We start from the raw sequence: 25943 nt of genomic DNA on the forward strand, positions 1-25943 counted from the left end.
TGGGAGTAGTCAGCAAGAATTTATGAAGGAAAAATGTGGCTAGCCAATGTGAGAGCATTCTATCATAAAACATATTGCATGTTTTTTACCCTGGCTTTAGCAAGCATTTTGTTGCTGTATCCTATAACATCCTCATGGATAATGAAGTACAGGGTAGGTAAGTAGACAATGAAGTGGACTGAAAACTGGCTCAACTGCCACTCTAAAAGCCTCATGATCAGTGACAGAAAATCCATCTGGATGCCAGCTACTTACAGAGTACCCCAGGGGTCAGTGCTAAGCCAATGTTGTTTAACGATTTCATTAATGAGCTGGACAACAGGACAGAGTGCACCCTCAGGTATAAAACTGGAGAAAATATTGATACACCAGATGGTTGTGCTGCTATTCAAAGGGACCTCAACAGGCAGGAAAAATGGGCCATTGATACTTCCTTTCATCAAAGAAGATGAGAAGCATCCTGGCTGCCATTAGGGAGAATGCTGCCAGCAAGGTGACCACTGGTGAGGCCACCTCTGGAGTGCTGCATCCACCTCTGGGGTCTCCAGCACAAGGAAGACATGGCCATTCCGGAGTGAGTCCATTGATCGACCATGAAGACAGTTGAAGGGAAAATTTTAGAGACTGAAGCATCTAACATACAAGTGACTGAGAAAGGATGCTTAACTTCTGGAAGAGGGTGTTCATTGACAATCTCATCCACATTTATAAAGACTTGATGGAGAGTAGTAAAAAAGGCAGAGCCAGATTCTGTTCAGTGACAGGACAAGAAGCAATGGGCATAAATTAAATTCAACAAAGTCCACTTGCATTTATGAAGAACCTGTTTAATTGTGAAAGTGGTCAAGTACTGGCACAGGTTGTCCAGAAAGGTTTTGGAGTTTACATCCTTGGAGATACTAAAAACCTGACTGGAGATGGCCCTGCTCTTGCTGACCCCTGTTGGACTAGAGGTTCGCCAGAGGTCCCTTGCAACCTCAGCTGTTCTGTGACTCAGTAACATTTACAAACACTGAGCCTCCTTTCAAAAGCAATCACAAGTGTGAAAGAAAACCAAACTACATGGTCTATCTGAATATTTCACAGACCGAAACAAAGGGGTGTGTGTATCCTCCTTTGTGAAAAGGAATGAAGTTCATCTGAAGTAAACTTGCAGACAAAAGTTCACACAGACAATTTGTTCTATTCTTCTCAGTCTTGTTCTGCCATTAAAAGGCAACAAAGCTGACTGCTCAGATTTCAAATGGGATGTTCCTTTTGAAGGCTATTCAAGAGAAACAGCTGGTAAAGACTGTTTAGGGGTCAGTCAACATCAGGCAATATATATCACAGCTGTGAACCCTGGAAGACTACTGATACAGTAGCCTTTTCTAATTGTAAATGGAGGTATGGATACCCTAACTGACATGACACTAAAACTAATGGCTCCAGGCACCTGTAGAAACCTCACAGAGTTCCATTTTAACTGTAGACTCAAAAATTTTGTCACAAGCATGGGAGAAAATCAAATCTGTCATAAAAGTACTTAAAAACAGAAAGTGGCTCTTGATTAACATACATATTATTATTTGTGGTACTTGCAGGTGCCTTTGAGAACCTAGAGAGTGCTCTTCTTCAATTACACTTAACATTTTTCCATAATACTTTACAATCATAGACAATGGGGATATTTATGGATTAAAGAAAAATCAATTAGAAACTCAGTCCTTGGTTCTCCAGATTTTCCCCCAAGGTCTTCATGCTACAATGGTTACTTTGAGGATTAAAGATCAAGATTTCAAGCTAATTTGGTTTGGGTTTTTTTGATAGATGATTGATGAAAAACACTAAAATCTGGAGAGTTAATATATTGAGTCAACATTGTAAAGTACCTAAGTTAATTGGAATACTAAGCCACGATTTTCTCAAAAGTGATTTAAGGCCAGATTTGTGAAGACATTTAGATAAAGACAGAGGGAGCCATAAGTGATTCAAATAGAAATACATCAAATAACACAAATAGTATTAAATTCTCATTTATCACCCACAAATATTTTAGGTAATTATACAACTATTAAAATATGCTCCTCAGACATTTTGAAACAGAGATTTGGATATGATATCCAGACACATGCAAGAGATTCAAGAGCCTTAACTCCAATAGCAGTCTTCAGGACTATGATTTTAAATAACTAAGTCATGTTGTAAAAATGGGACAGGCTTCAAAGTTACTTACATGCTTTTGAAAAGGCCACCCTTTTAGAAAATGAGTTAACATTTACCCAGCCTGGTCACAGTAGACTCATGAACATTCGATTTCAGAACCACAAGGATAGTAGGATCTTATCTTAAGAATCTATTTAGATGTAAAAATTAATTATTATATATAAGGCTCAATCTGAACTCAATTATACAATTTAAAAGCAATGCTAAAAAATTAAAGCATTAAGTCTGCAAAATTAACTATGCAGAGATTAGCAAATGTTGGATTTGAGATTTTCCTGTGTAACATTACATTTGCTTTCAGGTGTTTGGGTGCTTTATTTAACTGTATGGCCATAAAATACTTTTCTCTGAGGATCTGTTTCACTGAGGGAACGGCAATGCCCACAAAACTAACCAACTTCTGTACTTAATAAGTCTATAGCATGATTGCATGCAAATTTATATGCAAATGGCCGGTTGTGCGTCTAAGTGGCCACTTGTATATGTCATTATCTGATTTGCATGCATAATCACTGTAATTAGACATAGATTTAAAATGTGAGGCGATAGTGTTTGCTGCTGAAAAATATGACTTAATTCATGTATTAGTCATGCCTATTAATCAATCATTTCCTTACAATATGTTTACATTAATCAGCTGCTCTTTGCATAACTTGCATTGCCTCCTTTCCTACATGATTTATCCTGTTCCTTTCACCTAACCACTGTGTCTGTCATTCAGGAGGCAGACACTGCAGGCACCTCTGCCAAATAGCAACCTGCCTCTCTTATGGCTGCAATCTGGGATCTACGGACTCTGTACTCAGTTACCCCATATAAACTGAGAACAATCTTAAACTAGGGCAGATCTATGCATCAGAATTAGCTACTATCCCCCTTTCCAAGTAGTATGAGGTTCTATTCCTCCCACTGACATTTAATGAAATTCTCCAAAACTCTCTACCACTTCTGAATTTGTACTCCTAACTGGCCCTTCCCCAGTGCAATCCAAGATTGAAACCATAAATTCTATAGGCCAGAGGCAGAAGAGTGCAAGGAAGGCATGAAGACATGTTACCCTTTATCAAGCAAACATGTTGCATCCAATTTGGATGACCTGCTAACCTCGTCTTATATTTTCCATTCTCTACAATCTAAATTCTCAATATAGGCTACTCTATCTTCACTTCTACTTGAAATATTAATGGGAGGACCGGATGACCTCTATATTCTGCAGGGAACAGGCCACTACTCTTTTGTGATCCATATGGCAGTTCTGTTCTGCTATATTATGCACCGTTATCTGTATAAACACCCACGGATAAAGTAGAAGATATCAGCAAAACATACTGTGCACATGATGCTCCTTAAGTCTAGGGAAGCAAATAAAGTCTATTGCCTGGAGATCTCCACCACAAGATAATTATTACACATTCATTAATCAGAGAAAAACTGAAATGGAATAAAGATATATCAGCAGCAGTCGGCAGTATTTCAAGATTTCTGAAGGCACTGTGAAGCAGAAGAGTGTTCAGTTTTCCATTAGGAGTCTTACAAAAGAAGAGCTGTGCATTAAAAGGGTTCCCTGAGGCCATGAAGCTCAGTAATCAGTCAGGTACTAGTTTTCATAATAAATTAATTTTAAAATTAATCTAGTCTCCTATCAACAGCCAGGTGGCAGCATGCTTCTTTGATGACCTTTGGTGAGACACATCAGTGATAGCATCAGGCTGAAACTAAGAGCAAGACAAGGTGCTCTGGGAAAACAGGAGGCAACTGCACTGAGCACCACTGCTCCACAGTTCTCATCATTAAACTGAGCCAACTCCAAAAAGAGACCATAGAGAGGAGAGAGTTACTATGTGGCCATTTGACTATGACTATACTCTCAGTGCATGTGTTTAATTAGAGTGTTACAATTAATGGCGTGCAGCATCTGTCGGCATAATCCTCATGATAAACTTTCTTCAGGAAAACTGTATGAAGCTCTCTGTTCTTTTCAACTATTACTCAGAATGTCCAAATTACCTGACAATGCATATATGGAAAAAATTCATCTGACTGAGAGCTTTCCTGTTCGATCATGGGAAAACAAAACTAGTGGGGTAGCAATGTGTCCCTTGAGCTAATACTGCTAGTACCACTAACAGGATAATGCTAGCAATCCTAATCCCCACAGACTTGTCTTGGTTGGAACGGGCATGACAGAACAGCACAAAATACTGTAATTTGGTTTATATTTTTATGACATCTATGTAGGCCTTATAACACCGGTGTCTCTCTGGCAGCAGCTCTGCAAGTAAACATATTGAGGATATGTCATGGATGTGCTGTGCAAACTTCAGCCAGCATAAAAAGATCTGGCTTTTCCAAATATTTCCAGTATAAACATTTTCTAAAAATACTTGACACATTGCTTAGGATTCAAATTTCATTGTTTTATCCCCATTTACTAATATACCCTTATTAAAGACCTTCATATAATCCAGGCCCTCTCTCTAATCAATGGAGAGAGATATTAATTTACGAAGCAGCAGCTAATTCTGCCAGTTCAAGAAAAATGGACTATTTTGTATAATTTAACTTGTACTAAGTCATAGCAAAATTTCAAACTAAAACCACAGTAAAAACCTGTTATTTCTGAATGATGACTGTTTTCTTCTCACCCTGAAATGAATGATTATGTTACATACATCTACAAATTCTCCAATGTGCCGCTTTCACCCCTTTTATTATTTCCTTTCATCTGAGTCATAAAGGAAATACATTATCTTTTTTCTCCACTCAAATTAATATCCATTCCCATTATTCTATCAGAAACCTGATAAAAACACTCCTTTAACTTGTGAAAAGATCTATACAAAGCAGGAAGAAATAATAAATCTATTTGAAATGTAAAGATAAACTGAAATATGTACATGGAAACTTCCAGGATTGATTAATAAGGAAGTGATGGAGAGAATGCCTAGCTCCTAACATCTATGATGTGAAATTAATTTTTTTTTTCATTCTTTACAAAGATATTCATGAATCCTGTAATGCAGAGAAACATCATGAACATACAGGTGAGCTGGGAGGCAGATAAACAGATCAAGAATAGCTCTGTGTATGTGTGATACAGGGCTGCTGCCTCCATTGAAAGGAGATGGAAAACAAGGTGCAAGCATTGAAAGCAAGGAGTCTTTGCTTGTCTCAACACTAAGAAGAGGTGTGCTCCTCCAACCACTTGTTCTGTAATCATCTATACTTGGATAAAGGCTTTTTTAAATGTTTGCTAAACGTTTCTTGAAAACAAACATTTCTTTCCTCTCCCAAAGATTAGAAATTTCCCAAGGAATTTTGAAAACAAAGTTCTAAAATAGTACTGAATCCTGTTAACAAGTTGTCTAACATATCTTGCAAACACAGCCTCCCCAAAAATTATTAATAAATGTAGCTGTTTTATTTTGCATATATGTTTTATTAAGTTTATAATGTTTTCTATAGATGTTTTTTGTCTTGTGAACACCTTGAGGTACCACTTATATGTTTTACTTCTCCACTAACCCAAACGTCCTGGACAGACCCTCCTTACAAGAAAGTTTGCATCTTCTATTTGATTATGCTCCTAAAATATTGATCATAAAGCAAAATTAAAGGACCTTTTTCACTCTTTTAGAACAAGTATGGTTTGATTTTTGAATACCCTGGTGTTATTGAAGACGTCACCAGCTGAATGTTTTATATTGAATGTTTTATAATTGCATAAATGTTTCCTCATGACAGTAAGAACTCTATTCATAATTATGCAGACTGAGGTGTGGCAGATTCCATTCCTTGCTGAAATGAAGTAACAAACCTGTGAATGCTATCCACAGGCAATCAAGTTACAGTCAATCAACTAATGAATACTTTTCCAGTGAGCCTATTAAGTGCATCCCTGCATGAACGAGTATGAATAATGTCACTTACTGTATCTGAAGCGGATGACAGTGGAAGCAAGGGGAAAAAGTGAAGGCAATTTCCCAAAAAAAGTATTTTCAGCTTCACAGCGTGTGCTTTTAAAATAAACCAAATGTGGTAGACAAACTTGGGTGAATTAAAACACAAGGTTCTCTACTGTTCCACAAATCATGCAACAATGATAAGAATTTTACTTGGAGACCTTAAGGTGTGTTATGTCAGCTGAAGGTTTTTTATTTTAAATGAAGTATCCCCGGAGTGCTTGATGGGTACACATGAAAGGAAAGGATTTCCTTCCTGATTTAAGGTTCTATGTGTAAAGTCTATGGCTCACACTGTGAGCAGCATCACCCTCAGTAAGAGGAAAGGATCCATGTCAGTTTACACCACGTGATGATCTAATTCCTCCTCCCAAAATGGTATTAGGTATATGATATTTAGAAACATTCACTCCATTTGCTTCTCCAAATAAGTGTATAGCACAACAATTTCTATGCAATTGTAATGGTTTTAAATATCTCAATGTATATATAAAAAATAAACTGGTGGAGGTCATACAAGGAATGTATTAGACTGCATCCCTTTACCTCATTGAAATACTACAGATTTATCTATTACTGTAGTGCCTAAAGATTCTGCTTACCTTCCTTTAGCAGTTAATATAAGTAACTGTATTCTAGAACTCTATATCCAGTTTCCTAAAATTAATTTGTTCTGTCACCAGGCTTTGAGACCATCAGAAGGTAATTTTTTACCACACTTGCAATGGTTCACATCACTCTGAGAGGTTTTGCACTCTCACCTCACATACAGACCCTGATGAGAGGTGCATAAAACCTTAATGCTCAATTAATAAGTTGTTGCTAGTTGTAAACCATATTCTCAGATCAGTGAAGGGTCAAGAAGAGAGGCCTGCTTGCAGGACAAGCAAGAGACAAACTAAGTTAGGCAGCACGAACTACAAGTATGTAAGAGAATCCAAGCTCAGCCTTTCAGAAAGAGTTAGGTGCCTCTAATTTGGCTGAAGGAAACTGGATGGGAAACAGCTTCAGATCATCTCCTCTCTAAGTGACATATTTTATCCTCATTCTATCACTAAAGAAAACAGCTTATCCATAGTTAAATTACAGGTTAGGATCAAGAGCCATCAGTTCATTGACTAAAAATGTCAGAATTTTTATGCTCTACTTCCATATGAGATACAGAATTTTCAATAACACCATGTTGATTATAGCTGCAGAAACTACAAAAATTTTAGCTACCCTTGGGAAATGGAAAACAGGAAAGTTCAATCAAAAATGATATCCCAATAATGAGCTTAATACAAGATCCTAGCCTAGGGAGTTGGTTGCAGACAGCACTTGTTTTACTTGTATTCGTATTCTGCATTTATTCCCTTACAAATGATTACATTTTGTGTGAAACCTTACATGCTCACTAGTGCAGAAGCTGATAGGGAATACTGCCAAACTCCAGGCAGTTGTGTGCATGCTGGAAGCACACTGTGTACAGACTTCAGCTGGAGCTTTCTCTGCAAACTCAGACAGTGGTAGAGGAAAAGGGATTCTGTTAACACCAGTTTTCCCTAAGTGTTTAAAGATAGCACTAAGGGCCTTCCTATATATGTAACTTTTGCTTTGTGGTTTTTAAAGTGGAAATGCACATTCAGTAATGGCTGCATTCTCTTGTTCATCATAGTTGCTGTTTTTATCACATCACTGAAGGTTTGGTGTGGAATGCTTGAAGTGAGCAAGCTTAATGTCCCTTCTGCCAACATTTTTTAAAATCGTCTATATCGTGGTTATTATACATTGCATGCAAGTATGCATTGCTGCAAGCAAGTGGTTAGTTTTCATTGTCTGTTACCATGTTTTTATTGTTCACAATTGTATTGCTAATTCATGATGCTATCTAATTGTTATTGTATAACTGGAATGATTATGTAAAGTGTTCTGACATGCATGAAATTTCAATGTTATAAAAATCTCACATAAAAAAAGAAAAACCCAGATGTTAATTCAAAATTGAATGTAGATTTAAGATATTTGGCATCTGCATCGGTTTTACTCCCTGAGCATATGGCTGAAACTTCTTTTAATATACTCTGTTTCCCATACAAATTTTAGAAATTGAAAAGCAGCTATGATTAATAAAAACAATTTTGATTGAAATTACGATGCCTGCTGAATGTCTTCTTGGGCATGTAGACAATGACAAATCAATTTTTAGTATGCTTTGTGACAGCTGAAAGTAGCTGTGCAACCCTTAAGCCGAAGCAGTTTAATTAAACCTTGGCATTTTAACAGAATAAAAGGAAATTAACTATTCTATTTCATTTCCCTATAGTGTAAACAGAGTGTATGACAGGCATCTGTGTGATATATAATTAATCCCATCAGTCAAAAAATTCTTTCAAGGATTGTTATGAAGACTTCAGCTCATGTATACAATAAAGTTTATATCCCAAAGTTGTTCATTATGTATTCCTCAAATTACTTAATGAGATGATTTATTATTGTACACAGTGTGAAAGAGAAAATATGAATATACATAAAAGTAGATGCATTATACATTCATATTTGTAACTTCAAAGAAAGATAACTAGAAGCAACTGCACTTAACAGAACTAGAGAAAAAGGTCTGCAAAGCACATTTCATGTGCTACAAAAACTGTGTGTAAGGAAGAGGCACCTTTCACTACATTTTAATAAAATATTTAATAAAATATTTATTCATTGTTTGAAATAAGCATCAATGAAAAAAGTATAACATCTTTACTAATAACATTGAATGACATCAAAGTATATTATTATACAGCAATTTATGTTTGAATTTATTTTAATAAGCACGCAATTCATAATCAAGCCAATTTTCAATTAAGTGATAATTGAACAGTGACAGCAGGGTGACATACTGCTGCACAGTGGAGCAGAGGCAGCAGAAAGGGTAAAAAAGTTTCGGAATATATCCTGAAGGGAAGAAAGAAACACGCACGTAACAAGTTCTCAGCTAGCCAGGAAAGGTTTACTGCAATTTCAGATTCTGTTGGGTGTTTTAACTGGATTCCAGCTGGTGCCCCACAAGGACAGTTGTCTCCCATAAATCCCATCTCACACTGTTTTGATCTCTTGGCTGCCTTGGATATGCTAGAGCACACCATGCCCACTTGGTTGTGTAAGCAGGTGAATCAAGGCCCAGGTCCCTGATGATGATAATGACAATAACTAAACCTTTAGTTTACAGTTAGATGTAGATGGGCAGTTGCGTGAAGGCTTCTAAATCTCAAACTGAATCCTATCTTTAGAGCAGGAGGAAAAAAGCACACAATGGAGATAAGCATATATCCACATACAACTGTCTAATGTCATTTGAGTTGTCTTACCTTGTCCAAGAAACCCTTATGGGACAAATGACAAGGGGGGAAGGTGCACACTGCAGGGTGCCAAGTAGGATACCCCTAGGGCATATCAAACGCCCTATAGATGGCCAATTGACGTGAGTTTTATAACATTTACATGGCTGTGAGACAAAAATCTGGCTAAGTGGTGCACTTAATTTACAGGGTTCCTGATGTGATGGAAAGCCCTTTATTCACAAGCAGTTCTGAACTTACACGTGCTCAGAACAACTTGGCTTCCACAGCTCAGTGCCATGATCCCACCTGACCTGAAGTGACACACATCAAACAGCCCAAATAACATGCAAGCTCTGCACAGAAAACTGCAAGTGCTTCTATTAGAGACACACAGCAAAAGTGGTGGTTCTGTTTCTCCCAGTAGCCTGCAGAAATAAATGTTCTATCTCCCTCATCACTTAGGAATATATCCATTAATGTGTTTATGCAAGTCAAGTTGAATTGACCAGTAGGTACCATAAAGAGGGAGACATGTTCTTCTTGGAGGTGAACTTGGGGTGGGAAGAGAGGAAACAGACACAAATTGGAACACAGAAAATTCTGAGCAGATATTAAGGGGATAAAATTACCTTGAGAGTCATCCAAATTTTGAACAGAGAGGTTGTCTACAGACTCTGAGATGGCTCAGCTTGACATGGCCCAGAGCAATCTGACCAAATTAGACCTGCTTTGAGCAAGGAATGAATGAAGATGACCTCCAGTGTTCCTGTTAGAACAGAACTACTCTATGAAGTAATAATTAATTAATTTAATTACTTAATTTAAAAATAATGAAGTAATTACTCTGTGAAGGTAATTTTAAGCATATGGCTTCAGATATACACATACTTCATTGACACTAGAATGTATCAGATTTCTGTTAATCATCATAGCTAATGGAGACTCTACTTCTTGGTCTGAAATACAGGAACTTACTTTAGGTTCCATAAGGCACACACCATGTGCAATCAAAAATAGGATTCTCATAATGAAAACCAAAATAACACAGAGGTGAAGCAGAGAGCTAAGAAACACTGCCTGCAGAAGGATATCTGGCCTTTCATTTCTACTCGCTTCAGAACTTCTGAAGAATTAAACCAACGTGCTCACAAACACAGCAGTGAAAATACTGATCCTAGAAATAAGTTATTTAGGAACTACATTTATGCCTATAGAAACACTGAGGGTTGAAAACTGGAACCAGAATCGGGAGTAGCGGGGATTTAGAAGAGATTTTAAAACACTTTTCCTACATTATGTCTGTACAAGCAACTCTCACCTCTATTACATTTATCCTAAATGAATTTACATTTTGCAAAGAAAATTTATATCCTGCACTAGTTACACAGAAGCGGGATCTATTTGGTCATCCTTTTCAAAGCTGTAACTGTATTTTGTTTGAGAAAAAAAGCATGTTAAATACTAAAATAAAGCCTGAGATACTTTTTTCTTTTTGTTAACTAAGAAAATAAGCTAAAGAATTCTATGATTTAATAGTGCCTTCGTGGCTATTTCATCTCAACTACTGTTCCTGAAAATTCTTGTATTTTCACAGAACTGGGCTTCAATTTTGCAAAAGTAGACACAACTCTAAAGTAGCTATTTTATTCTGGCTGCCATTTGCTATGATTCCCTTCTTTTCAGTGGGAAATTATGTGTCTCTTCATTGTGTTTCAGAAAGCCAGAAACACAGGACTGAGGGCTCTCAGAAGATCCCATATTCCTTTAGAAGTTCTAAGTGATTTGCCACACTGGAATCTAACTTCAGAATCTTTCTGAACTTCTGTAAGAACATAGAGTAGAAATTCTTCTATAAGCAGATAGGGGACAATTTGGGGTGCATTCTGTCACTAACCTCTCATAGAAGAACAGTTTCAAATATCATTGTAGCCTCAAGACTACAATGTGAATGCCTTGAAGGGTGAAAGTTGCTTTAATTGGGAGCAAGCAATTCTGAAAGCCTCTAAATTGTTTGCGGATTTCATAACAGTCCAAATTTTTCTTTTTTGAGTCGGGACAGAAGCAATGGCACAGCAAACAGGGCACATTGCTATTCCACGTGTGACGCTGTGGGAGAAGACCTGAGCACTGATTCTCATGGATTATTCTAAATGGTTTTATCTATAGGTACCATTAAAGGACTTCTCTATGCATTACTGTACATAAAGTAATGGTCCACATTGTAAATATTTAGCCATATATATGATTGAATATACCCAGTACAGCAGCTGAAGTGAGTAGTATATATTCCTAACAGCCTACAAATAGGATAGAATTCCTGGCCTGTTCATGATAGTGCTACAATGTATTAATTTGTTTCTATATGGATGGTTGTAACCCACAATATTTAATTTCTCTATTGTTATTTACTTTCCTTGTGCTCCTTATTGGGATATGTGTTATCCATATTCTTAAAAGGAAAAAGTGAAACAAAGATATACATACTAACATAAACGAAACTTAAAATTTTATGACAGATATAAGATGTGATGGCTGAGGTAATTCCAGCACAAATATTGCACAATAAAAGAATGATGTAAAATAACATTCCAATGTAGTAACATAGCTGAAGCACCAGATTTATTATCACCATTACTGGGTACATTTAAAAGACGTACAGAGAGCATGAAATTCATCTAGTTGACACAGGAACTAGTGGCTCAACAAAATGATTCCTCTTCAGAGCTGTATGACATTCTTGCTAAAGTCTGAATAACGGCACAAAAGAAATTTTTAAAGTACTGATTACTATTACAAAGCCTCCAAGGAATTCACATTTCCATAGATAGTGTCATGATAGGACATTATTCAGCTGACAGTAAAGATTTGAAAATAAAATTGTTATGCCGCATGCATGTTGATAGCAATTCGGCAAGAGATATAGTACAATTTAGATAGAAGAAGTAAAACTAGAACCAAAGCAAAGAAAAAAAACACCTGTTAACAGTATTCTAAACCCTTTTTACAGAAAGAATATTAAAGGGCTTGTTTATAACCACTGCTAGAATATCTACAACAGAGATCTTCATTCTTTGTATGACTTAAGAAAGAGATTCTAATAATTTCAGGGAATAATTCCATTTTTAAAAAAAGAAAGACAAGCCTCAGTTGTCATATTTGACCAGTTTAAACATAATACACTATTTTACTATACATAATTGTGAGATAATTACTTTTCAAGCAATTGCCACCCTTTTACAAATGCTTTAAAACGAGTTTCATGCTTATGAACCACCTTTACCAGGACACTACCAAAACACTTATCCAACTACATTGTATCACTGACTGACTTGGTTTAAGCAGGTAGAATTAAAAAATAAATTAAAAAAAAAATTGTTGACAATTTTACATAGGGACAACACATGACCTTACAACACATTTTGTGACAAAGTAAGTCATAATAAAAGGTTATCTTTAATGAGTAATACCTTATTTAGAACTGCAATATGGCATTTAAAATCCAATTAGTTTATCCCTTTCTCCACAGACAGAGGGGAAAAAAAAGGTAAACTAGCAACTGGGAAGAAAATAATACAATATAAATTGGTACAGAAGTGGTAGAAATGAGAACTGTGTTCATTCTGCTAACAGTGCATTCATATCGGTCAGATCTAAAGGGTACAAAAGACAAGCAAAATGTGCAGTCTGACTTAATTACAGTAAAAATGCATTGCAGCAAGAAATCTTTGAAAGTTTACGTGCAAATATAAGAGGAAAAAATCTTAAGAGGGATGAAGGAATAAAAGGAGGCAAGGAAGGCATGCAAAAAGCTGCCTGCCAGGAACAACCAAGGAAACTATCCTGTGTTTCCTCTTGGTTGGATGTAGCAGGATCACATTGAAAGGAGCTTTGGACTAAACCAATATCTACACTCTGGGGCCCCTCAATGGAAAAGGTGCCAGAAAAGACTGCTGACCCCAGTTTGCAAATGAGTCCTGATATCATTGCCTAAGTGGCTGTAGAGTTAATAGGAGTAGCCAGAAATCTTCAAAGCCAGTCTCCAGAATGCTCAGAACGCACTTAGCTTCTTGTGGCTATGTAAAGAGCATAAACAACTTTAAGGCAAAATCATGGATTCCAGATGCAGTATGAGGAATAAAATGGCCAACAGAAAAACTGAAGAGGAATATGTATGAATTTCTCAGGAGCTCAGGGTTATAAGAAGCACAGCATACTTCCCAACAGAAGGTTACCCATGGGCTCCAGTCCTCTGGAGCTTATACCTAGGCTGGGCTCTTTTCATGGACACTGAGTATGAATGTGAAGAAACACCTTGTCATTCTATCCTTGGATTTCAAGAGGGAAGCTATTACCAGTACCTGACCATGGAACTCAGACAAAGCCCTGTCTTTCTTGAAGAGGCTAATATGCTGTCAAGGGCTTGCTTTATGTTTTGTACAGGTGCTCACAGAAAAAGCAGGTCATATGACACATAGCCACAGAAAAGCTGTAGCATCCTATAGCCCTGAGATAGACCACCTTGCATTTTTCAGAATTCAACTTACACAGTTGGATGGTGTCCAGGAAGATGGCCTTAAAAAATAACCTAAGAATTTTTTTTTCTCAGAAGGAAGATGATCACTCAGGCACAATTCCTGAAAATATTAGGAACTTTAGGGGTTTTGTTTTGTTGTTAGGGGTTTTTTTGTTTGGTTTGGGTTTTTTTGGGGGGGAGGGTGTCATTGCTGTTTTTCTAAAGTGCCCAAAAAACAGCATCAGATTTGTAGCACTGAACCACAGAGATTTCCCAGAGACAACCTGGCTATTTCACAGTCCAGCATACAATTTTTGAAGTGTAGGGCTATGCTGGCATATTAACACTTACATGGCACATGACAGCACCTAGTGTAGCCCAAAGGCCACGACTTTGGAGAGCAATGACTAAGCTGCTCTGAGCCAGCTGAGTACAGATGGATCCATGCCGTCAGTATGAGCTATTCCCAACTCCGACCTTGAGTTTCTTTATCGGGAAAGCTATTTAGCTTCTGTCACAGCTGAGAAGGAATCCATAAAAAGACATAAGCAACATGGCCAGTGAGGAGCCGATGGGCGGTGGGGACAGGTGAGGGAGGAGAAGGTGAACTCAGCTGTTTACATGATGGTATAGAAACCTGAACTGATCAACACGTTAGCCAGTTCATTACAAATACAAATATCTTTACATTTATATCTCACTCACTGCTTATTCCACTGTACAAGCAATCTGTCTTCAAAAAGAAAATAAAGAGTCACTCAAAAGAAATGTGTTTTCTTCAGGGAGTTTACAGCTGGTATCCATAATACAGTATTTCATTTTCTATGGAATAGATTCTTATGCACAAATTATTAATACTATTGAATCTAGGTGATCAACATACCAAACTATAATGCTGTCCCAGTGATTAAAGCATACTATTAGAATTTTACCCATACCAATAATTTTTAAACTATACTTTGGATTTACAAATCCATGTACATTATGGATTATGTTAACAAGTATAGAATTTGTTAACAAGTACATACTTTTAAGAAAATGACTGAATTTTCCACTGATTTTGATTAAACTTGCTAGTGTATCCAGGACAATAATCTGTAGTACATTATCTCAGAATCAGGCACATAACAGTTCAGACTGTTTGCAACACACAATACAAACTGGTAGCAAACAGCACCTCTGAGAGTGGCTTTTCACAAAAGATTTCCTGATTAGCTACAGATTTTCATAATGACCACCAAAGAAAAACTGGGGAAGACAAAGCTCAGAAATAACTTGAAAATGCTGATCTCACCTTGTTTCATATATACAAGATTTTCACCAGTCCTGAGCAGCAGCTCCACAGGTAACTGCCAGAGAATTTCCAACTCCTATGAACAACCAGCTAAACATTCATTTCTAAACATCATTATTTTCTCCAATACTACGACAGCACCTGGAAGTCCAGGCTGGCACACCATTTTTATGCAAGAGATGGCTACCGAAGTATCATTCACTGTATCTCTGGTAACAACTCTCATAAAAATTTCTAGATACATAAAATATGTAGATATTTTAGTACAGTGGTAGGATTGATGAGCCACAATGAGAAGGAAGATTCTGCACAATCAAGGGCAGGAAGAAAAATGAAGAGAGAAAACCAAAGGGAAAGATATAGATTACATAGTCCTACCTCAAAGCAGGCTAGGATACCTTGTTCTTGTTTTTTGTTTTTTTTAATCCAAGCTATACCTTGGCTAGCCTGTGCCTACAATATTCTGTTTATTGTAAATTACTCATACAATACAAGCCTTGTGCAGGACACAAATTCACTACAGCTGTCTCACAATAGCTGAGATGCAAGGTGTTAGAATAGACCAGAATAAAACTCTCACTTTAAAAAAACCCAAAACCACTTTAGAGTGTTTATTGTAGATCAAAACGTTGCAGGAGGTCAACAGAGGAAGGGGTTATTCCAATAATAAATTATCTTCTGGATGAAGAGATTAATTTGATGCTCACCATTTTCCCCTCTCATTTCTGCAGTAAATGACATATTTCAGTGTACACACAGTAATTTCTACTCCAGTTTCACGTATCCCAGTTTCCCAGTATTATCCCATCATATCTCAAGGTATTTCCCACAAGGAACAGTAGACATTTCTGGGTAGTTCAGTTCTGCAGAATGAACTTCCAATCAGTAAACACTAAAAGCAATGAATCTGCATGCCCATACGTTCTTCAGTCTGGGCTGGCTAAAAGCTAAAACTCAATTCAGTTTTCCAAGGACTAGGATGATATCAAGTGTGTAGGGAATACAGCTTTTGCTGCTAGTTCTGGCTGGTCAGGGTCCACTTTGCTACACTGGTTGTAATGGTGAGTTTAGTTTGGAGAGCTTGAAGAGCTTGAATCCAACTCTCCACTACACATGTGGGATGGCACGATTTGCCAGAAAATGATAAGTTATACTGCACTATTCTTATGGAAGAAGTTTCTGGACAGAGTGATTTCTACCCAATATAGAAGCGACACTCCCACTCCTTTCAACCAAGAATTCATGTGTTCTGCTCAGATGCACTGGCTCTTTCAAGCTGGGAATTGTTCTTTTGATATCAGAGTTCCTTCTTGCCCAGCAATTCCTGCTGTGCTTATTTCCTAATTTTCCAACGCTTCCACTTGGGCATATTTCCTCTAGTTAAAATCCCTTCTTAGTTAAAATCACTTCCTCAGCGACTCATTTTTCTAAACCTCTAGGATAAGGTCGCTAAACTTCTTCTCCGTATCCATCATCTACGTTTCACATGTATTTCCTGCCAAGCCCAGTAAAATTTTGGCTTCCTCAGAATCCTTACCTCCTTAGTTATTCACCTTCCCAAAACCTTTGCCGACTGATAGGACACATTTTCCCCTTTGTTGCCCGACAATCCTTTCCTATTCCTTTCTCCTCTTCAGTTATCCCATTGGTATTTACTCCTCCCTGCCCTTCTGAATACCCTTCCTGCAAATTTTATCAGGAAAAAATGTATTTATCATTCTTCTTCCAAATCCGGACGTCGCCCGTCTTCTCTGTCTCGGTCAGTTTCTCTCTTTTCCTCCCCAATCCCTTTTTCTTCTCCTGAACCGCGCAAACCTTCTCACAATCTCCTCTGGCATCCGCTCCCCAGCTCCTTTGCTCTCCACCACATCTGTCCTGCGCCGGCTCCTACCACACATCCCGAAGCCTCCCTGCCTGCCCGTCCCACCCTGAGACCGGCCCCAAACTCCATCCCCAGCAGCTGGCGAGGCGCGGAGGAGCCAGCCCTGCCCAGCCCAGGCCAGCCCCACCTAACCCTGCCCAGCCTAACCCTGCCCAGCCCCGCCTAACCCTGCCCGGCCCAGCCGCCGAGCCTGGAGCCGGGTCGCTCCGATACAGCGCGGAGCTTTGGGATCGGGGCGCCCTCCAGAGGCACGGCCGAGCCCTGCCCTGCCCTGCCGGCCAGAGCCGGGGACACCCGGCAGGGACGCGGTGCAGCGGAGGTCAGGGCAGCCCTGGCGCTTCCCACACCCGGGGAGCGCGGCCCGTTCGCGGCTGCTCTACGTCCACTCAGCTGCTGGGGCGGAGAGAGGGAGGGCGCAGCTCGTCTCCCGCCCCCTGTTCGCCTTCTCCTCCTCCTCCTCCTCCTCCTCCTGGTGCCCGCCCCTTGTTCCTCCTTCCCTCCCTGCCGCGCCGGCGAGACCGCGAGAGCGGCGCCCGCCCCGCCAGGGCGAGGGAAGGCGGCGCAGCCCGCGGGCAGGAAGCTGGATGAGGACGTGTGTGCGGGCGAGGCAGCCCCTCGGGCATGAAGGGGACTGCGGGGACTCTGCCCTGCCCTGCCCTGCAGCCGAGCGGGGACATCAGGTAATCGCCCCACATTCCTGCCCGGCCCGAGCCACACGCTTCCAGTGCCGGGAGAGGGCAAGCGTCCCCTGGAAAGTTGTCCTGCCGCCGCCAGCCGAGGGGCGAAGGCAGGGGAGGCGGGCGGGACCGCGGTGCAGGGCGGCACATCGGTGTGTCGGCAGGAGCCGCTTGGAGCTCCGGTGCCCCAGGCTGTGCCTCCCCGGCGGGAGCGCTGGGAGCGCGGCCCCGGCATCCCGCGGCTCGGCTCTGCTGTCAGCGGCCGCAGCGCGCCCGCGGAAAGTTTCCAGCGGGGCGAGGGGCAGAGCGGGAGAGAGGGAGAGAGGGAGAGGATCACCGCGGGACGGGAGCGCCAGGGACAGGGAGAAGCAGCCTGTGTGTGTGCCGTGGGTAGCGGGTGCCGCAGCTTCCCCCCGGGTGGCAGGAGCCGTGCTGCCAGCAGTTCGCTCAACTTGTTTCGTTTTTTTCACTTCGGTTTGTTGGCGGAGGAATAGGATCAAGTATCCCTGCAAATGTAGTGTCGGCATCTTTAATGGCTACATCTTACTCTTGTGTGAAATTTACCTGCCTGCTTGTGTTAGTTTAGGTATGTTTAGGAAAAACAAACTGCGAAGTCTTACCTGAAAGAGACGCACAGGAGTACGCCTGAGACTTCAGGAGGTTTGTTGTGTTATGTGACGTAACAGTAAATGCAACTGCTGTTCTTTTTGATTCACATTTCTTTGGGGCTTTTTAGCTGAACATCTGTGGATTAAGCAGAAACTTTTAGTAAAATGTGTGAATCATCATAACGCTGTTGGAGATCAAATCCCAGTTTAAATGTTTTGCAATTATTTTCTTCCCCCTTTGCTCATAATTTATAAAGGGCAGACTCAAGTAGTTTGCTTAGTTTAACTGAAGTAACTTAAGGAATCCAAAGTGAGCAGAGTTCCACACGGAGGTTTTAGGTACCTTTGCTTCAAAGCAAACAAACAACATTGAACGACTTTAAAGAAAAATAACTAATCAAACAATCTGTACCTTGGGAAGCCTCCTTCCCTCCCAGCCTGAACAAAGATGTGTACATTGCAAATTACACTGAGAGTGGAAAGATTCAAGCCGTTTCAAATGAGGCAGTTTCCCCTTACAGAGAATGTTCTGTGCTAACACGCTTGGTTAATTGGAGATAGTCTACCTTAACTATCAGCTGCAGTTCCGTTTTACTTAACAAACTTTCAAATACCAAGGTAATTCCACAATATTTGTTGCAAAATGTGAAGGAAAAACTTAAATGCAACAAACTTAATTTCATTAGATCAAAGAAGTATGAGTAGCTTTTTTGGTTTGGGAGTTTATTTGCTTGGTTTTTAATAGAACAAATTTGAAACCAGATTTAGGGGAGCATTCAAAAGCAGACTAGATTTGGTAACGACATCTGTTGCTGCAGATAATGCCTGGTTGTTGAATATTGATAAGGCACCATACTTAAGGTGATTTTCAGGTTGAGACTTTTCTTAATAGGCACATGGATATATCCCTTTAGAAGGTCTATCACAGTTAATGACCCAATGCAGCTCTAAGGCTTCTTTACATGTGCTCAGGCTTTTATTAATGGACTTTTATCTTGCATTAAGCTGAGAGAGGGCTGAGGAAACAGGAGAATAGACATGTGTAAAACTTGAAATGCTTCCCACTTTTCTGCATTTTGTTCACTGGGTTTTTTTATTTTTTCTTTTTCATTGTCAGCTTCAAATACAACATCTCTCTGGGCTTTCATGCAAGCGGCAGGTTTTATTAAACATATGATACAATTTTCTATTGTAAAATGTTCTGTAGTTCTTACTTCCTTGGAAAGATAAGATATGACTAGGGAATCATCATTTTTCTTGACACTGTGACAGTTAAAACTTGGTTCACATAGGAGCGAGCATGTGCAGTGTATTAAAAGGAGATGTCATTCTGAACTGTGTGAAAAACTTTTCAATTTTTTTTTTTTTATGGAGGTGAATATATTGCTTGTAAAATCACTTCTAGGATGTAACTAAAACAGAAGGATGAATTGCTGTAGTGATATTTGGTCTAATTTAGGATTTTTGGTATAGTTGTAATATTTAGAAGCCTATAGATTTAATGCTCAGTTCTGTAACCAGATATTTGAATTAATTTTATTCATATCAGCATCTTAGTTAAATTCACAGAAGTACTGGTACTTAAGCTATGCAGAGATAGAATATGGACAGAATATACTGAAGCAAAATGCTTTGTTTGCTAATAAGATATCTGTTCTGATAAAATATCCAAATTGTATATAGGAATTGCTGTCAAAAGCTGAGCTCATGTTAGAAGTCAGAAGTTTAAATGTGACTGGGTGTCCAACAAATGTTCTTTTACAGCATGCGAAATCTTAAGCAATGAAATTAGCCAGGTAAAGCAAGGGGAGCCTAGAAATTGCCATTAAGGTATGAAAGTGTGGGAAGCTAGGTCAAGGGGGAAAAAGAAGGAGGAACTTAGGGGTTGAGGGTTTGGGGTTTATTTGCTATGATTTTTTTTGTTTGTTTGAGGGGGAGCTTGTTTGGTTGGGTTTTTAACATAAACATTTGCTCTAAAAACAAAGTTACTGCTTTTGAAGGTAATGCATACCTTGGAATTTTGGGTAAAGGTGTTCATGAGGGAACAAGTGAGGTATTTGCTTTTACCTGAAAACTGTGGTTACATATACAGCTTTTTTTCTTATAGTTTTGTTTGCAGACCTTGTACTGCAAACAAAACTGCAAACTGATTTAAAGGCATCTCTTGGACCATGATAGAAAACTTTTTACTTCATTGTTAAACCTATCTGGTGTGGTTGGAGTAGATAAAATCATGGTGAAACTAGTTAACTGTGTTTAGTGTTTTTACAAATGCAAGAAACTGATAAAAAGTAGAATATACTGGCTAAAGAAAATTGCATCTTAATTACAAATTCAGTTCCCAGCACTGAGAAGTACATATGATAAATCTGTAAAAAGACAGGACTAGATTTAGGGAAAAGATTCCTTCTGGTCACCACAAGTAACATTCCTACAGAATGAGCTTTCACTTTGCATGCACATTCTGGGTGTTGGTTTCCTCTCAACTGAAAGACTCCTGATTATTTAATTTTTGCTTTCTTTGTCACCTTTTTTAGACCTCTGGGAGTTAATATTTTCTGCTGAATTCCTCTAATTTCTCCCTTTATTCCATAGTAGAGAATGTTCTGTAAGGAAATTACAGCTGTAGCCTTACCAACCAGTAAACTGTAAAGATTAGCTTGAGTTCAAGGTAGTGTGTTGTCTTTTATGTAAGAATATAGTATTGCTGGTCATTTTTACTCATGGTAACTCTAACCACCAAAATACCAGAATAGCTACACATTGTGTGTCCTAATCCACTATTTTCTCAGTTGATTATTTTTAGTTAAACTATTTGCATTCTTTAATTGTATCTTAATTTTCTCCTAGATCATGTTTTCAGTTTAACATCCTTATTCTGAGTTTTAGTCCTGTATACCAAGATTTCTAGTCCTGGCTTCTAGATCTCTTTGACCTAATGTCATGCTTGGATGTAAAAACTATACTCTGTCACTTCTCATATTAATAAAGTGATTAATATCTATCAGGAAAGACTAGACGAGCCTTCTCTTTATATGGTAATGTAACGTTTTCTTAATTAACCAATCTAATGGGTTTCAGTCCATAGGTATTATAAGAGTGTATAAATATGGGTATTAGTGTCTTTTAGAAACCATTATGAAGTCCAAAGCAGGAGTAGTATGTATATGTTCGAAAGGTTTTGTTGCAAAACATCACAGCTTTAAAGGAAAGAAAGTGCCTTTCAATTTAGAAATTCTTTTTAATACAATAGTTTTACTGAGCAACCAAATACCTTTTCCTGAGTCAGGTCAAAATACTCCTGGGCAGTGTCCCTTGCAATTGTATCACATATACTATTTGTAATTAAAATACTGTACACAAACCTCATGAAAATTGACAAGGTAATAGAAGTGCTAGTTTTACTTTTTAGTTTCTGGCAATTATTTGTAGTAAGTAACTTTAGTCACCAGGTAATGGGGAATAATATGTCAAATTACTGAGCTGTCAGATTAACTGCTATGCTTTAGATAATTTCTAAGGGTCATTCAAGTTTCACATTTGTACACATTTATGGAAACATTAGAGGAAAACTAAAATAGTGTTATGAAAACTGATTTTCTGTTAGGGGTGCATGGCACTGAAAACCTTAAGAGTCTTTTATGAAATTTGATGTTACCTGTTTTCTACTAATATGTAGAGTCTTAGGTTTAACAGAGTGATTCTGAACATCTAATTATTTTTTTTTCTGCTTCACTGAATTGACTCACTGTGATGTTCCAAATTAATATATTTGTCAATATTGCTGTCAAGTCACATTACATGTATCAGCCTCTGAAACTGAAGAATTACTTTTGGAAACTTGGATATATGTGAGTCATACAAAAGTACCTAAATAAATTCCTTGCTTGTGGTTGTGCATTAAGCATTCTGTACTTCTGAGGATGTATTTACTATAAATGATTCTGAAAACTTTATAATATCATGCCTGTATAAAACTGGAGAGTTAGCTTCTATTTGTTTTCTAAGAATTGCACTAAGGAATTTTGTGTATTGAACATTCTTGCTATTATCAAAGATACTGTAAAAACATGGTTTTTACAGAAAAGTAGATCGCTTTTCAGATAGGAGCTTCGAGGAAGGAGTTCCAAGATTCAAGAAATTGCACAATGTACACCTAAACCCCCGTTCATTAATCTAAAAATGACATAATAACATAGAAAAGTTGATTCTAAACCAGCAATTTATTTGGTTTCAGAAACAAGGAATTTTTGTCCATAACGATCTGTCACTTTCCCCAAATTATTTATTTTCTAATGAGGAATTATAAACTAATATACAATTTTATTTGAGAAAGATGTTGTATGTGAAAAATCATAGCATGATGCTGGTTCCCTGATTTGATTTTCTTGGATGCAGCACTTTCTCAGGCTTTGAAGACTTTTTGCTCAGAGATTTGAAGACAGCAATATTTTTTACATGTAGAGGTACATATGAACATAAATAAAAAGGACTCAGTCTTTTCCTGGTTCTTACTTCAAAACTTGGAAGTGCTTAAACAACCGACGAAAGAGAAACAAAATGGAAAGATCTGGCTAATTAAATAAATTTCACTGGGATCTCTCAATCCATTCTCAAAAACAAACTTTCTCAGATAACTTGTGAAAAAAAATTGTAACCAGTCCTGAAAAGACTGCAATAGCAGCCATTGTGGAAGTCCAGAGACATCCTGCCTCCTCCTTGTTATCAGAATCACTGGGTTCTGAAGCCTGCTATTGTTTAGAAAGAAGGTGCAGTTTTTAGTAAACCATTTACTGTGCCTTGGCAATGGTCAGTTACTTTTTCATCTGAAGTGCAAGATCCTATTACTTCTCTGAGGACATTTCATTGCTGGATGAGCTGTGTTCTTCATGGATATAGAAGGAAGTCAAGAGGTCTTCTCAGGATCTTTAAAGGAATGTGATGAGCTTACCAAGCCTTTAGGCACTGGGATCTTCTTGGGATGAGATGTGAGGGCGATCCAGCTGCAACATCTGTCACCCCATTAATTGCCAGGGTTGAGTTTGGTTGGTTTTTTTTGTTTGTTTGTTTGTGGGATTTTTTTCTTTTGGTTTTTTTTTTGTTTGTTTGGGTTCTTTTTGGATGTTTTTTGGTGGCACTTGGTGCCATGGTCTAGTTGAGGTGTTAGGGTACAGGTTGGACTTGATGATCTTGGAGGTCTGTTCCAACCTAGTTATTCTGTGATTCTGCCCTTAGTTCACTGGCTGGCTAATGCAAGATGCTCCCAGAAGACCTAGAATTGTAGAATGGCTTGAGTTGGAAGGGACCTTAAAGGTAATCCCGTTCCAAACCCCCTGCCATGTGCAGGAACATCCCTTACTGCACCAGGTTGTACAAAGCCCCATCCAAGTGGGCACTAGAACATCCCAAAAGAGTTAGGGATCGTACAGAAGTCTCTATATTATTGGAGGTAATCCTGCTCATAGTTAGGGATTGCGATCTGCATAGAGGAATGCACGGGAATATATGCAGGAATCTGAGTTTCAGCAACTAATGTGGAAATGGCTGTGACTGTGCTGCCAATATAATTGTTAGATGCAGCAAGCACAGTGCTGTGGAAAGATGCATGCACTGTCTTTACTTATTGTTACTTACATAGTTTTAGTGAGTGACACCAGGACAGATAGCCTTCAGAGAGCCTTCTACTGTAGTCTAATTAAATCATCTTGTCAGTTACAGTGTTTTAATTCCAGAACATTTAATGCTTTATTCTTGTTCAGTCTGTGTAGAGAAAGTTACAATATTAAATTTAGATGGTCTGAATCACTTATTACACCTTTGAACTTAATAGTCATGTTAAGCTGTGATACTCCTTGGTTTAAATACCACTTTAAAAGGAAAAAAAAGGTTGTGCTCTGGGGGATAAGAACACTCTTTCATCATGGCTTTTTCTAGGGTGAAATTACCATGAAATTTCAGTTAAGTTTTGCAACAATTTACCCAAGGTATCACTAAGGACTTTGTCTGTTCCAAAAGATTATTTCAGGTTAAGCATTGCAGATGTGCTGTACTTCTTGATGCAACTGAACATAGCTTTGAAAGCTACAGCCATATTAGTGTTGCACAGGTCTTTATTGACTATATTGAAAGGGAATACATTAAGAAATTGAAAATGCAACTAAAAATATTGCCTTTTAAGGAATACAGTTGGTTTCATGTTACGTTTGAGCATTGCGTGTTTAGGATATGCTAGACTTGAGGCAACTGAAATTTTGAATTCTGACTTCTCAATGGAAAAGCAAAGTCAGCTTTACTTAGATCAGTAGTGAAAATTTGTGCCTGTCCTCCAGAGTTTCAAGAAAGCCATATGCATTTATGGGAAAAGGTATTTTTTAATCTTCTGTAATAGTACACTTTTGTTAGCATATGCTGTCTTCTTAACAGCACATTTCTCTGATGGCGTAGAGCAATATAGCAGTCTCATCAGGCCTGCCTTTTTAGGGGAACTCATTATGCTGCTTCTGAAGTGTCTGCAGTAACCCATCAACATGGGTTATTGGGTTCTTAATACTGTATATTCAGGATATATGTATGATTCTGCTCTTTGTACAGCTTGTATCTTGCCTTCCTAATCCCTATTTAGACGTTTTCCAAGAATAGGTATTGCTTATATATTTTTGAACACTAGCATTTGAGCAATAAAGGAAGTAAGGAAGATTATAAGGAAATTTTCACTGTCATTGCTTTCTTATTCCCATAAGTGAAGGTCAGTCTTAAATCTGAGATAATTGAAATATCTGTGCTAAAAGGAACTATCCCTCCCTTTTAAGTATGGTGCTAAGTATCTATTTTATCTACTAGTTAAACCCTAATGATTGCCAAACTGTTCTCAGTTTTGGGAGTGTTTTGTGGTAATCTCTCTAAGACACATCTATATTTTTTTCTTGGGACTTTTACTGTCATACAATGTCTCATACACTACAAGTACTGAATTCCTCAGAATATTTTGAAATACTGACATTTTGAAATCATGTGTTAATTATGGCAGTTTTTTTCAGGAGCAGTATTCAGATATTTTTTGGTTGTTTTATTTTGTTTGGTGTTTAAATGGTGGACTTTGCAGCCAGTTGAATCAGTAACCCGACTAGGCATCCATTATTATTATTTGCTCAGCTGATTCCAAAAACATGCTAATAACAAATCCATTCAGTCCTCCATTCCAAAAAAAATGCAAGTGTGCCTAAGCATACCAGTGAATTCTTGTCTCAGGTTGCTTGTATAGTTGGCACCTATGTCTGCACATATGTCTTTGAGCGTGCCAGACTTTTATCTGTGATGAATGCAACACTGATTGAAGACATTACACTGGCAGATAATAATTTTTGGACATGCATACTGATTCATATATTTTCTTTAGTCCTATTATCAAGCTGGTGAGCAAGTACAGAAAATTTTGCCATTTTTCCAGCCCACAATGCCAGCCAATATTTTGCTGCATCCACTCTTGGC

At 38.4% G+C, this 25943-nt stretch overlaps 1 protein-coding gene across 4 annotated transcripts in view; it reads left to right on the top strand.

Annotated features, from left to right (window-relative positions):
• The first annotated feature begins 17648 nt into the window (after window positions 1–17648).
• Window positions 17649–25943, top strand: part of SGCG (sarcoglycan gamma) — a 104036-nt gene continuing 95741 nt past the window's right edge. For 2 of the 4 annotated variants that reach the window (XM_014879658.2, XM_014879660.2), the window contains exon 1: window positions 17649–17850. The gene's annotated coding sequence lies outside the window, so the exon portion shown is untranslated. The remainder of the gene's footprint in view (window positions 17851–25943) is intronic. The other 2 variants (XM_014879659.2, XM_088159494.1) reach the window with 1 other exon arrangement.

Source organism: Sturnus vulgaris, chromosome 2 (assembly GCF_052056855.1).
Source record: "Sturnus vulgaris isolate bStuVul1 chromosome 2, bStuVul1.hap1, whole genome shotgun sequence".
Taxonomy (NCBI): Eukaryota; Metazoa; Chordata; class Aves; order Passeriformes; family Sturnidae; genus Sturnus; species Sturnus vulgaris.